At 31.5% G+C, this 13,378-nt stretch overlaps 1 protein-coding gene across 5 annotated transcripts in view; it reads right to left on the bottom strand.

The window, feature by feature from the left end:
- The window catches only part of LOC110997190 (broad-complex core protein isoforms 1/2/3/4/5), a 40,351-nt gene that overhangs the window by 22,118 nt on the left and 4,855 nt on the right, over positions 1-13,378 (bottom strand). For 4 of the 5 annotated variants that reach the window (XR_006751325.1, XM_022265233.2, XM_022265235.2 and 1 more), the window contains exon 2: positions 7,704-7,752. The gene's annotated coding sequence lies outside the window, so the exon portion shown is untranslated. Of the gene's footprint in view, positions 1-2,660; positions 2,751-7,703; positions 7,753-13,378 lie in introns of those variants that run through there. The other variant, XM_045634769.1, reaches the window with a different exon arrangement.

Here is a 13,378-nt window from a genome sequence, read left to right as displayed (position 1 = left end):
TCAAAAGCTTTTTACTTAGCGCCTTTATAATTGTTACTTATATAAAACTTCGCCATTTAATTTTAAATCTGATTTAAAGATTATTTTCTAGAGGGGTGGCGAAAAAACATGGCGTACTACAATATCAGGGGTTATATCGCTAATTATGAAGATCCATTCCACATTTCAGGACATATTTGAAGACGCGGAGAGACATTGGCTTTGTTTATCAGTAATAATTTAGTTTTAAATCGTATTATGTATTAATTGTCGTGTCTTCAAGGTTTAATTTCAGTTATCTTATTGTCTCTTAATGTACTTATGTTTTCTGTTTCATATATTTTGTTTATCAATGTAATCTGTTTTAGCTTTCTGTATTGCCTAAGTGTTTTGTTTTATAATATGTATGAAAGACACGATATATAAGCAAGCAAGAAATAAAATATAATTGATTAAGACGAGGAATTTAGCTGGTACTAAATCCATCACCCTCATTTTAGCCTCGAAAAAACGCTTGGACTAACACAGGCCAACAGTGAAAAAATGCCATAATGATTTAGTAAAATCATTTAGTAGGCAATTTTAACCCAATTTCAGTAATATTTTTATTTGTAGAACAGGTGGCAAACGGGGATTTAAGTGATACAGCCGCATGAACACTCTCAATGCCAGAGGGTTCGCGAGTACGTCGCCAGCTTTTACTCCGGTCATGTAAAGGGATAGGAATAAAATGCGCAGTCTTTAGACTCCGACTAAAAATATATATACGAACTGTCTGTTGTGCGCTGAGAAGTATAAATATTTCTGATAACGCGATTCCGCGTCGTACTAGGTCGAGACTTTAGACTTTTTATCGTCTGTTGTTGAGGCTAAAAGGCCTTCAATAGAAAGGGCTTTTATCAACATAAACCTTCACTAAAATTTATTAAATAATGTAGTTTTTATATTTATAAAGATGGCAAATTATTTAGATTAGTTATGTAATTTTTAAATTACCTCGCGTACTAGTTCGATCCAATATCTTAACTCATGATAAAGTATAAATAAATATTCTCATTATCATTGTGCACTTTATGTTATTGCAAATAGATAACGTATTAGGGATCCACGAAAAATTCACATGTTTGACAAAAAAATACTCTTCATGGATAGACATTTGTCTAAATGATACATTTTCTACCAAATGTTTTAACTATTACGTTAAAGTAACTTTAATCACTTTATAATTAGTTATAAAAAGCTTTAGGTTTTATTCATTCTTTTTTTTTTATTTTGTTTTTATTTAAATTTTAAATTAATAAGTTTTCTATTGTATTAGTATTAAGTTAGTGTAAAAATAGAAAATAAATAATTTAAAATTAAATGAAAAAAAATCCAATTAGAAGTGTTATTCATAAAAGTCTGTGCAGACTAATAAAAGATTTATTCTCGTTCTGTCAAATTATTTTATGCGATGATAAAAAGAGTCACCTTAAGTGTCATGTAAATGACAGTGACAGTGACAGGTAGAGTTATTTAATCTGTATGAGGAAGTAGGACTATGGTGGTTAAATGCGAATAGATAATTGAAAAAAAAAGTTTTTGGTGCAAAAACATGATCATAAAAATAATTCACAAAACCCACACTTTGCAAAATCCTTATCAACTGATAAGGGTTTAGAAACTATGATTAAAGGCATTAGGTTTTATATCACAACAGACCTACGAAATTTATTGATAAAATAAATTTGGACGTCGACAAAAATGCATTGATTATTTTATCACCTGTTTTATTTATTTCTTTGTTTTAAAAATCAGACTTTCCTAAAAAAAAAAGCGTAATTAAAGGCTAGGAGTCTTGATTTGACTTAAATATTCGTCAAAGTCCAATATATTAAGTCCGAAAGTTCGTACAGAGAGCAGAATTTTATACTATAGATATAGATATAATTTTGTATAGAGGTTGACGATCTAACCCTCAAATAATTCAGTCCAACTGAATTTTTTTACTACAGTACTCATGTGTCTCCTTTCATCTCAGCATATACACAATTTGACAGAAAGAGACGAAAGAGTAATATAGTTAAGTAAAAAATAAATAAATCAGTGGCGCTACAACCTCTTTCAGGTCTTGGCCTCAGATTTCTGAATCTGTTTCATGATCTTTTTAATCTAATAGGCAAGTAGGTGATGAGCCTCCACTGCCTGACACACGTCGTCGACTTTTTAGGTTTAGACATGCCGGTTTCCTCATGGTGTTTTCCTTCACCGTTCGAGCAAATGTTAAATGCGCATACAGAAAGAAAGTCTATTGGTGCGATATGAGAGTCGCACGCTGAAGCCACTGGGCTAACACTGCTCTAATATAATTAAGTAAGTATACTTTTTATGAAGAAGGGGTAAGTTGACCAACTGAATGCGACTAAAAGAGAACCAGAAAATACTTCCATATAGACACCAGACCCACATTTCGTATAGAGAAACCTTAAATAGCTTTTTCAGCTCTTTACAAAAGTTAAGAGATAGATTACTTAGGACACAAACTACTACGAGACCATCTCTATGTTTTAAGAAAAAAATTGCCTTTATTCAGCGACAATATCGTGTTAACATTGAAATCGTTTCAGTAGTTTTTGTGTTTAAAAACATACAAAACTGCATGATACTATAGAAGTATTAAAAATTAATTAAATCAACAATACCGAACATAGTATCCAAGTAATCACCAGTTCACGGTCACTTCATAATATATAATATATTTAATAAATTAGAGCTGGGACGCGATAGCTGCGTTATCGCAGTTTTTTGTGAATTTAGCATTTTATCAGAGACCTAGGCTACCTGATATCTTATCGGATATAGTTTAGGTTTCCAAACGATTCTAGTGTTAGCAAATTGGAACAAAAATATTGTTTTGCTAAATTATTTAAGTTTAAACCCGGCCAAAATGTGACTGTTAGTCTTTTGTCTTCTTATTGTTATGTTATGTTTATTATAGAAGTGTTGGCCTAGTGGCTTTAGCCTCGAGCTCGTAGGTTCGATCCCCAACTGTGCTCCAATGGACTTACTATGCGCATTTTTCTTACGCTCGAACGGGCGGGTGCCTTAGACCCAAAATTACGTGTGTCAGGCACAGGAACCAGGTTTGTATTGAAAAAAGATCTTGAAACAGATACAGGAATCTGAGGCACATACCTAACCAGGTTGCAGCGCCACTGATTTATATATATATATGATTCCTAAGAATATCATATTCTTAGTCCGTAGTAAATATGACGTGTCGTGGGTTCGATTGATAAAAAATACATTTCGATTTTGAGTTCTTGCCACAGAGACAGAATTACAAGTACTATAATGAGCTTAAATGTACTATAAATTCGTCACTACATGGTGAAGATAAAACATATTAATAAATACCATTGAATTAAAATTATTTCTAGTACACTATGTATTTAGATCAACGATATTTGGATCGGCGTTTGTTTGCACATGTTTTTGCGATAATTAAATGTCTATTAATACAGCGTTGCATAGCTAGGCATTTAATTTAATAAGTTTAAAAACAAGCAAATTGGTTTGAAGTTTTTATACACTGTGATTTAAACAGATCAATAGCAGAGTTTGTCAGATGACAGATATTTTTTCTATTATTCTCAAGTCTATTAAAGATTTATTAATTAACTAGCGGATCCGACAGACGTTGTCCTGTCTACACGTCTTTAATTTCAAAATTTCAATTTTTAATAAGCCATTTTGATGAAAATTATTATTCAAATGTTATGACAATATCTAACGATCCAGCACATGTCACACACGATATAACACAATGATAACAAAACTTTTTTAAATTTCGGGACAGACTAAAATTAAAATTCGAATATTATTTAAAATTTGACACTGCGATGGTAGCGCCGTCTGTCGGATCCGGACAGACGGCGCTACCATCGCAGATCGGATTGTTGATTTTGGAATGTAAAACATTCCAAAATCAACAACAACTAATAAATTGAAAATTAATTAAAAAAACATTGTCCAGCGGACAAAATTGTGAATCTAAACCATTCCCAGATCCCCTTGAACACACACAAAAAATTTCGTCTAAATCGGTCCAGTCGTTTAGGAGGAGTTCAGTCACATACACACGCACACAAGAAATATATATATTAAGATTAACAATGCAGTAACGCCACAACATACATAAAAGTCATTCGAATAAGCCTAAGTTTTATTAAAAATTATTTAGCTTTGTGAGGAGTCCACTGAATCTTGGTATAATAGCAACTCCTAATTTTTTGTTTAATTTCGGGAATGAAATATGTATGCTATGTTAGCTTATGCTTGTAACATTTATAAAAACCTATTTTGAAACATCTGTGTAATCGTAAAAAACCTTGAAAATTGCAACTAAACTATTTGAACAACTTATTCTATACTAAACACTTATTACATTATAATCTGTCTGCATTTTTTCTCAGACAGCGATTTAATTTTTAAACAATCTAAGAGTATAAGTAAATACGCAGGCGATACTGGCCTTTTTGAAATTCATAATTAAAACTGAACAGAGACTAAAAAATTCGCATGAACGAACAAAATATTTGTTGACAGCTTGTAGGTACACACGCGTAAGTTTGCTAATCAGCTAAATATCTCTCAACAGTGGCTTCAGCGTATGAGTCTCATTTCTGAGGTTCAAATCGAGCTGTATACTAATTGACCTTGTGCGCATGTAATACTCGCCGGTGAAGGAAAACATCGTGTGAACACCGGAAAAAGGTTTAGACCCAGAAAGCAGATTAACAGTGAATTTTTATAACTTGTAAAATTCTAAATGTTTATCTGCAATTGGCAATATTTCAGGTTGTTATATTAAAACACCAACTCTAAGGTCACCGATAATTTTTAAATTGCATATTTAATCTAGTTTATTCTCATTAATAAATAAATTTGTTGTATTATTTATTTTCTTACTAGTTATTGTAATGTTTCCTTTAAATATTGTGCGCACTTGTGATTGATGCATATATATTCTGTTTTTTAAAAACAATAGGAGAATTAAAAGGTGTCCCGTTAGGCAAGGTTCCGAGGATACTGATAATTCTTTGTGCGAGGTAGCTGCCAGCTCTTCGGTCTCCTGTGATGCTGACTAACTTTTTGATATTTCCCTAAAAAGCCTTATAGCGCTAGGACCCCACGGACCAAGGGTCTTGACACCGAATGGGACAAAATCATATTCAGAGCCTAGACTCCTGTATTTGCAGGCGTTAGCTTATCAGCCGCACCAGCTCTGTTGTTGGTTCCAAGTGTTCTATTTTTTGTATGTGTCTGTTCTTTGTAAGTGTCTGTATATGTTAGTGTGCCTTAAAGAAATAAAACGAGAGTTGTCTCATAATGGCTCCCTAGCTTGGTCTATTACGTTGACCTGCTTTTAATTAGTTCTAAGTACGTTATCCAACTGTTATGCACTGTCAAGCCAATTATTTTCCTTAATATTTTTCGCTATTAGTGTTAGCATTCATAACTATGAATACTTTAAAAAATATGATAACGTTGGGTCACGACGTTTGAGCTTTGACTCTAAGCTAGATAAAGCCTAAATTTTTAGTTCTTACGCGATAACGTTATAGTGTTTAAATTATTGATAACGACATAAAATATTCAACCATATATTCGAAATGTGTGACAATAAAAAATAGCATTCAAATATATATACCAATGTATATATATTTAAAAATAAATACTCTATAAATTATATTGGTTTAAAAATGCAATTAAAGACATTATTAAAAAGACGATTTATATATTAAACAAAAATTCAGTTAAAATAATGCAATATTAACAATTTTATAGTTAAAAAAGTCAAAACGGATTTTATTTAGATTACGAACATTATGTACTAACACAGAAAATAATTTGCATATTCAGTTGTGTGTGTTTTTGTGCATATACCTAATATTAATTTATTCCTGCTAACCGCGATAAGCCTAATAATTTTAATTATTAATATATTAATTATTTAGTCTTAAGTAAAAATTTTTTATCGTCAAAAACAGAGAATCAAAAAGTAACCAAGCTCTATGGACAGAACTAAAATCTATTGCGGTCTAGCCATAAACACGTCTTTACTTATATATATAACTTTTTTATATATTTATGCATAAGAAACGAAAAAAAAATATTTTCCTAAACGATATAGGTATAAGTTCAAAATATCTTATCAAACTCTGTCAAGTAACTCTCATGCCAGACAAGTATAAGGGTTCTTCCTATTTTCTATTTTCTTTAACTAATTCCACGACTATATTATCGCTGGAGGTATTAAGGAGCTTATGTACATCTATTACTTATGTAAATAGCAATCAAACTAGGATTAAGCACTACTTGTATCTGTTCACATCATTTTGTATTCATTATTAAGAAAGATTTCTCTAAATATTTTGTTAAACTTTATTTATTTAAAGTTCGTCTCTGATAATTTGTTTTCTACTTGTCGTAGCCATTGGACAGTCACGGCATGGTTTCTTCTACATAACTATTTAAATTACAATGTTATATATAGTTTTATTATTGAATGACATGTGACACACTTTGTGAATACTTATTTCTTGGGTTATGCCTAACTGTATGGCATACCTGAAGTGACACAAGTTTTTGGGTCTCGATTACTAGAATTCTTCCAAAGTTTTTTTTTATCCTGTTACCTCGAACCACATTTTGTTTATAGTCCTCTTATTGAGGTTTAAGTTTCCAATTAGTTTTAGTTATTCTTGTTTTTTAGTTTAAGTTTCGTCTGCTAGCTTGCTTATTTTATAATATTGGTGTATATGTACAATTTGTAATGTCATATTTTCTTGTATAATTTTATGCGAACACGTTGTTTTAGACCTTATAAATACCAAATCATTTTAATTTTATCATTCTATTCTCAACATATTAAATTAATCGGTACTAATGAACCCAAAATATATTATATTATGCACTTCTAATTAGTGTATTTTAATAGGTTATCAGCGGTGATAAACTTATCTATTTTTTGCATACCACTTGTTTTTTTATTAAAATCTAAACAATTTTCAGTGCAACATTATTATTTTGAATGTCGTTAAGCGGATTTAAAGTATTTTTGCATCATTATTAGATTTTTGACTTTTTAATTGGAAGATTTATTTATACAATTTCCTTTTAGCTCTCCATTTGGGTATTCTCTATTTTGTCATATTAATAATGATAACTATTTTTTTACACCTACAAGTTTCATTAGTAAAATCCAAGACTTAACATATAGTAGACTGGGTACCCTATACAAAGCGATAGGCAGGAAACTCTGCCATAACAGAAAATCTGTGATGAATATCTACCAGAATTTCTAATATTTTCACAATTTAGTGCTTTTTTTACGTATTACGTACAGAATTTGCCACGCAGCACCACTATGTGGAACCACCTGCCTACTGAAGTATTTCCCAACCAATGCCTACAAAAAAAAATGCGTACCAATTCCCAAAAGGCCGGATACGCAACCGCGAGTGCTCTGGCATTGAGAGTGTATATTATTATATCGGGCGGCATCGTTTAACCATGCAGCTTACTTGCGGAGGATTGCCTTTCGACTGTTACGAGCAGAAGGATTAGGTACCTACCTACTGCTAAGCGAGCCCCTGGATACACAATCCCAGAAGGCTGTTTGTAATCTATACCAATAATTTGAAAAATCATGTCAGTAAGTACTTAATACTTAAACTTACCGTGTAAATAATTATTGTCGGGCTGAACGCCTTCGATTTCTTATTTTATCTGAAACAATAAATTAAAGTTCATTAGTAATATTCGTTTAATCGTTTATTATGGCTTGAGTAAACAATTTTTTTACATGGGCTAGGGGTCGAACGAGCCAATGGGAAGGTCAGAAAGAGCAGTCATGGCAGCCCATCGACAACCCATACATGGGAACGTTTCCTAATGGAGTAGCAAATCCTCTTTCTTTCGATGAAACCTACTCTTTATACTCATGTAATTAGTCTGACAGACAGACATTTATTAGTTACGAAACCCACACACAGAAGTACACTAAATAATAAAAAAAATAAAAAATAATTTGATCAATATTTGAATATTTTACACTTTACACTTTTTACCACATTATGTACCATTATCATTATATAACACAATATTATACATTAGCATTATGCTGAGTAGCAGACGTGTGCCACAGCGCTGGTCATTATGTAAGAGACTATAATAATAGTTAGTTTGCGTCTCAGTCGCTAAAAATATTTATTTTTCTAATAAAAATAATTAGAAAAAAAAAGAAATTAAAAGTCTAAGCAAAGAAGTTTTGGAAGATTTGAGTGTAAGAATAGATAAATCAATATTTTTGGGCGGATTAAAAACTAGATTTCGTGGGATTTTTGTTGAGTAAGTATGTACTTCTATATTTGCGACGAAACTTTGATTTGAGTTGATGATTTTTCAGCAGAGGAGGGATATTATACCAGCATTTCGTCGCGCGTCATCACCATTCTCTATTCTCCTCCAAGTTCAAATACCTTCTACACACTCCATAAAAAGTATTCAATATTTTATACTAGTTAATATTTTTTAAATAAATTTAATTCGTGGGAATTATAGAAATTGTATAAACTATCATGACTCACTTAAGTTAATTGTTCAAATTTGCAAATCAACACATTCTAGACAATTACTTAATTTATTCTATCGCGGCAGTATAAATTGCAACGTTAATATTTTGATGAGAATTGCCCATACTAAATACATTTCTGAGTACAAGAGTGCTTGCGTTCAAAAATATAGTAACAATGGAAACCAGGTCGACAGGTACCGCTGGAACGACAGAGTGGAGGACAATCTGCAACTGAATTGACGGGAGATAGCACATGAGCGCTGGAAGTCTCTCGATTGATCTTCTCTTCTCTCCTTGGGACACAGAGCCAGCTTAGTGAATGTGTGAAACACGACTGTTCAACATTATTATATAGATTATACGTTTCTGCGTCTGTTTTATTCATATTAAATAGGTATTGATAACCGAAGTATTTTATTTTGCTAAGTAATTGATTTAAAATCTTTTAGTGATAAGTATGTCACTGAGATATTGCATTTTTGTGCCTCAGTCAAGTTTTGATATTGGAAATAATTAATTCTTAATAAGTAATTGTCCTCTTTTACTGAACTTTTAAGTAATCGAATCATGCGTTGCTTGTGAATTTACATATTAAAATAATTAATTATGTATATTAACAAATAAAGCATATAGGAAAACTAGTTGCAAATATATAAGCTCGAAGTTACGTAACAAAGCTCCGAAAGTTCCATTCAGAACGCACACATGCTCAACAACACATCACACCCACACATAGAAACTAGATGCGTGATTGGACGAGTTTCACTTTCGTTCGAAGCCTACATATTTCAAATGCCACATGCTGAACACTGATTGGTCAGTTCCCGCGTGACCTTGGTTGGGATTGGTGGATTTCCGCCCATGTACAAGCTGTTTACGGAAATATGTGGAGGCTTTCGCGGGACCTTGAGGCGTAGGTATCTACGTGAACACGTATCCGATACGTGGGTTTAATTGCTTCAAACGTTATATGTTATACAAAAGATGATGATGTGTTAATAATTAAAACTTTGTAGTTGCTTTAATTAAAATTCTGATTTTAGGAAATTTATTACTACGTACGTACTTAGAGTGTAAACTATAGGTTAAAAGATTTGAATTTATAATTTTAAGAAGTAAAGATCTCAACTGCTTTCTGTAATCAGTTTATAGCGAATTCATCAATATAATAACTTAGTGGAACCAGCTGCCCACTGAAGTATTTCCGAACCAATTCAACTTTGGGTCCTTAAAGAAAAGAGCATACCAATTCTTAAAAGGCCGGCAACGAACTCGTGAGCTTTTTGACATTGAGTGTCCATGTTCTAAAAAAAATTAATAATAAATCCGTGGCGCTTATTTCTGACTCAGATTGTAATATCTGTTTCATGATGATTTGCCAATATAGGCAAGTAGATGATCATCCTCCTGCGCCTGACAAACGCCGTCGACTTTTTTGGTCTAATGCAAGCATGTTTCCTCACGATGTTTTCCTTCACCGTTGGAGCGAATGTTAAATACGAAAGACAGATAGTCCATTGATGCTGGGATGGAACCTAAAAACTTACAGATTAGAGTCGCACGCTGAAGCCACTAGGCAAATTTATTAATGTACCTTTAGATATATAGCTGCCTGATTATTTTTTTCTAACATTAATGCAAAACATTGTTAATAATATTGTTTTGTTCGAATTCCATTACTGTTTGGCCATTGGTCATTTTGCGTTTTCGTTTAACTTCTACAATAGGTCATTATATTTTTCTCGTATTCTTATCTTTGCATGTTTGAATATCTACACGTGTTGGGGATTTGGCCTAGAAATATGATAAACGTATCTAGTCATAAATTTGCGAACGTTCGTTTATTTGTTTTAAACTGTATCATTCTTTTTGTTACATTTATAACGGAAAAAATAATTTATTAACAAAGTCATAAATAATACTAGTCTTTCATTTAAGTTTGGTTTTGTTCTCTTTCGAGTAGAGACTCTGCTGTAGTTTTCAAGGTGCTAATTTAAGTTGGAAGATACAGCAAGAATCTGCCTAGCATGAGAGGTATACTGCCACAGGGACCAAACTTTATACATTTGTTTTAATTTTCTACTTAACAATTTATTATTATTATTACTGAGGTAAGTACGTAATTACACATTTTATTAATTCACTCACCAACTCACTCATAGTATATGAGTCTCACTCACACATTTTCACCCACACAAATAAAATAAGTTTAAATAATGTAATTATTTTAAGTAATTTAGAATTAAGTTTGTTTATGAAAGAGCTGGGAACCGGTATTTTTTACTTAAAAGGGTTTCCAAATCTTACACCTAGGAATGAAAATGTACTTAAAATTAATAAACACTTTTATTTTTAAGTATATGGTAAATGCTATCTATTTGTGTGTTAAAATAAATAAAAAAAGTCATAAATTAAGATCTCAAACAAGCTCAGAAAAAACTTTAGATAAATATAAGTGTTAATATAAAAGGAACTCCGGTAATGCTGTAGGCTTTTAAATTTCTACAGCACTTAAAGCTTAGTGAATAAAAACTATATCAAAACATTTTTTAACAAAGAATTAAATTTTATTTAGATTCATTAAAACGATGTGCGAAGTCACGGACACTTAAAACTTAACTAAACTGGTTTTTCACCAAAATGTGCTTAAAGTGAGTATAACTGTTTTTATGAAAAATTGTCAAATTTTATATACATTTTATTTCAAAGGAAAAACTTGGATATTTTCAAGTTTTATTTTGATTACGTTAAATAACGACGACTTTTCGTTAGGCTGACCATCATATGACATTTGAAACACACTTTTACTATACCTTGAAAAATGCGGTTTTCAATATTTTCAGGAAACAAAATTTTGCGATTTATTTTACAAGTTAGCAAGGTGATGACTAGGCGTCAAACTTTCGCCCACTAAAATCAAGTTATATAAAACATTATATATAAAGTGCAGCCTTCAAAGCAGCAGTGGTGTTAAAGAATTATAGATGATCATAGGGAATAAGTGAATAGACAACATAAAGAATATAGCTTTAAGAAAAGCAAAAGCAAAAGGTAATGTTACAATAAAAATAAATACGTGGAATTGGGCACATGTCAAGAGTAACAGAAATGTACCAGCTATTGCTAAAAGTACAGCAAACGAAAAAGAGGAAATTATACCAGCAAGTGGTTTATGGCAGAGAGTGGCAGAGTGTAGAGAGGAATGGCACCTAAAAAAGAAATAGAAACGTGTTTAAATAATAGTATATGATTTAAGTTATATTCGTGGAAAAAATATTGCAAAGAATGTTGCTCATAAAAATAATTCGTAAGCAATGATAAGGATGGAGCAATACAATAGTTTATTATGTCAACTAGATAATTCTTCCTTATACAAGTTTCTTCACCCGGCCAATGACTTTTAGCGGGCATTTTTATTGTCCTATATTATATATGTATTGCATTTTGCATAAAAAATGGTTATATTATTCATTTGAGGCCACACAAATAATTAAATATATTAACGAATTAAACTATATTTAGTTAGTTTTAACTATCGAAACTGTATATTTTATAATTTAACGTGGATCAGATGAACGATCTTTTTTCATCACAGAGTAAACACATTTTATAGAAAGAGATGAAAGATTAATAAAAAGAGTGCAGACTGATTTAGTCTTTGGTAAATGTCTCTATTAGTATTAGGTTTGTTTTTTAATTATTATGAAAAGTAAATACATTTTATGCGCGTGTTTCAACATATTTGCGTACTTAGAGCAAATTTCACTGATAGACGAGTTCGCCTATGTTTGATACACTAATATTTATTCGGCGTATTAAAAACGCGATAACTGCACCGCTAGTGATGGGACAGTTCGATAAACTTTTTGAAAGTCTTATATGAATAAATATCGACATTAATATGCTTTAAAGTAACTGTTAATAGTAAACCTAATTTAGTATTTATGGATATTAAATAAAACCAAGTGATTTACTGGTATGTATAGCAGTATAGTGTATTAATATTAAAACAATTAATTATTTGTGATCTTACATATCGATATGCAAAAAACATTGGTATGTTTCTGAATCAGGATTAAATATGATAATTGTACTTGCTTGCCTAAGTTAAAACCTACAATCTCATTATGTAATGAGTTAAAACAAAATCTTATCGTTTTATCGATGGCAACGTCACAGCACTAACCTAGGGCAGGTCCACTTATCAAACGGGAGATTGCGAATATAAAAATATGTATGATAAGGCGCGCTGAATTACTAGATTATGAATTAGAAAAAAATGGAGCACAGATGGTTATAGCAATGTATATGTCAGTACAAGATGTAGACATTTTTGGTTACAGAACGTCAACGGTGTGTCAGGCACAGAAGGCTGATAACCTGGCTACCTATTAAATATATTTAATCACGAAATGTAAAGAAATCTGAGCGTAAGACAAGCTTTTTATTTATTACCAATTCGTTTAAGAAAAATAATACAATTGACAAAATTAAATGACATGGAGGGCTGTCGAGCGATCTCTTCCAGTCAACCACTATGAAAACACTTACGGTACAACATTTTAATTTATTTTAACCTGTCTAACTTGCCTGCTAATCTTTGTCGATATTTCATGTAATAGATTTTTTTTATAGAACAAAGTGATCTCTTACGTTAGTTATCTCTTTACTCTTTACTTTAGTTATCTCTTTCTTTATAGAATAAAGAAATCTGATGTTAAAAGCCGCCCATGGACACTCTCACTGCACCAGCTACTTAAGGATTGGTATCTTCTTTTT

The sequence above is a fragment of the Pieris rapae genome, chromosome 4, assembly GCF_905147795.1.
Source record: "Pieris rapae chromosome 4, ilPieRapa1.1, whole genome shotgun sequence".
Lineage (NCBI taxonomy): Eukaryota > Metazoa > Arthropoda > Insecta > Lepidoptera > Pieridae > Pieris > Pieris rapae.
Note: the sequence above shows the minus strand (reverse complement) of the source record. Positions and strands in the feature narration are given on the sequence as shown.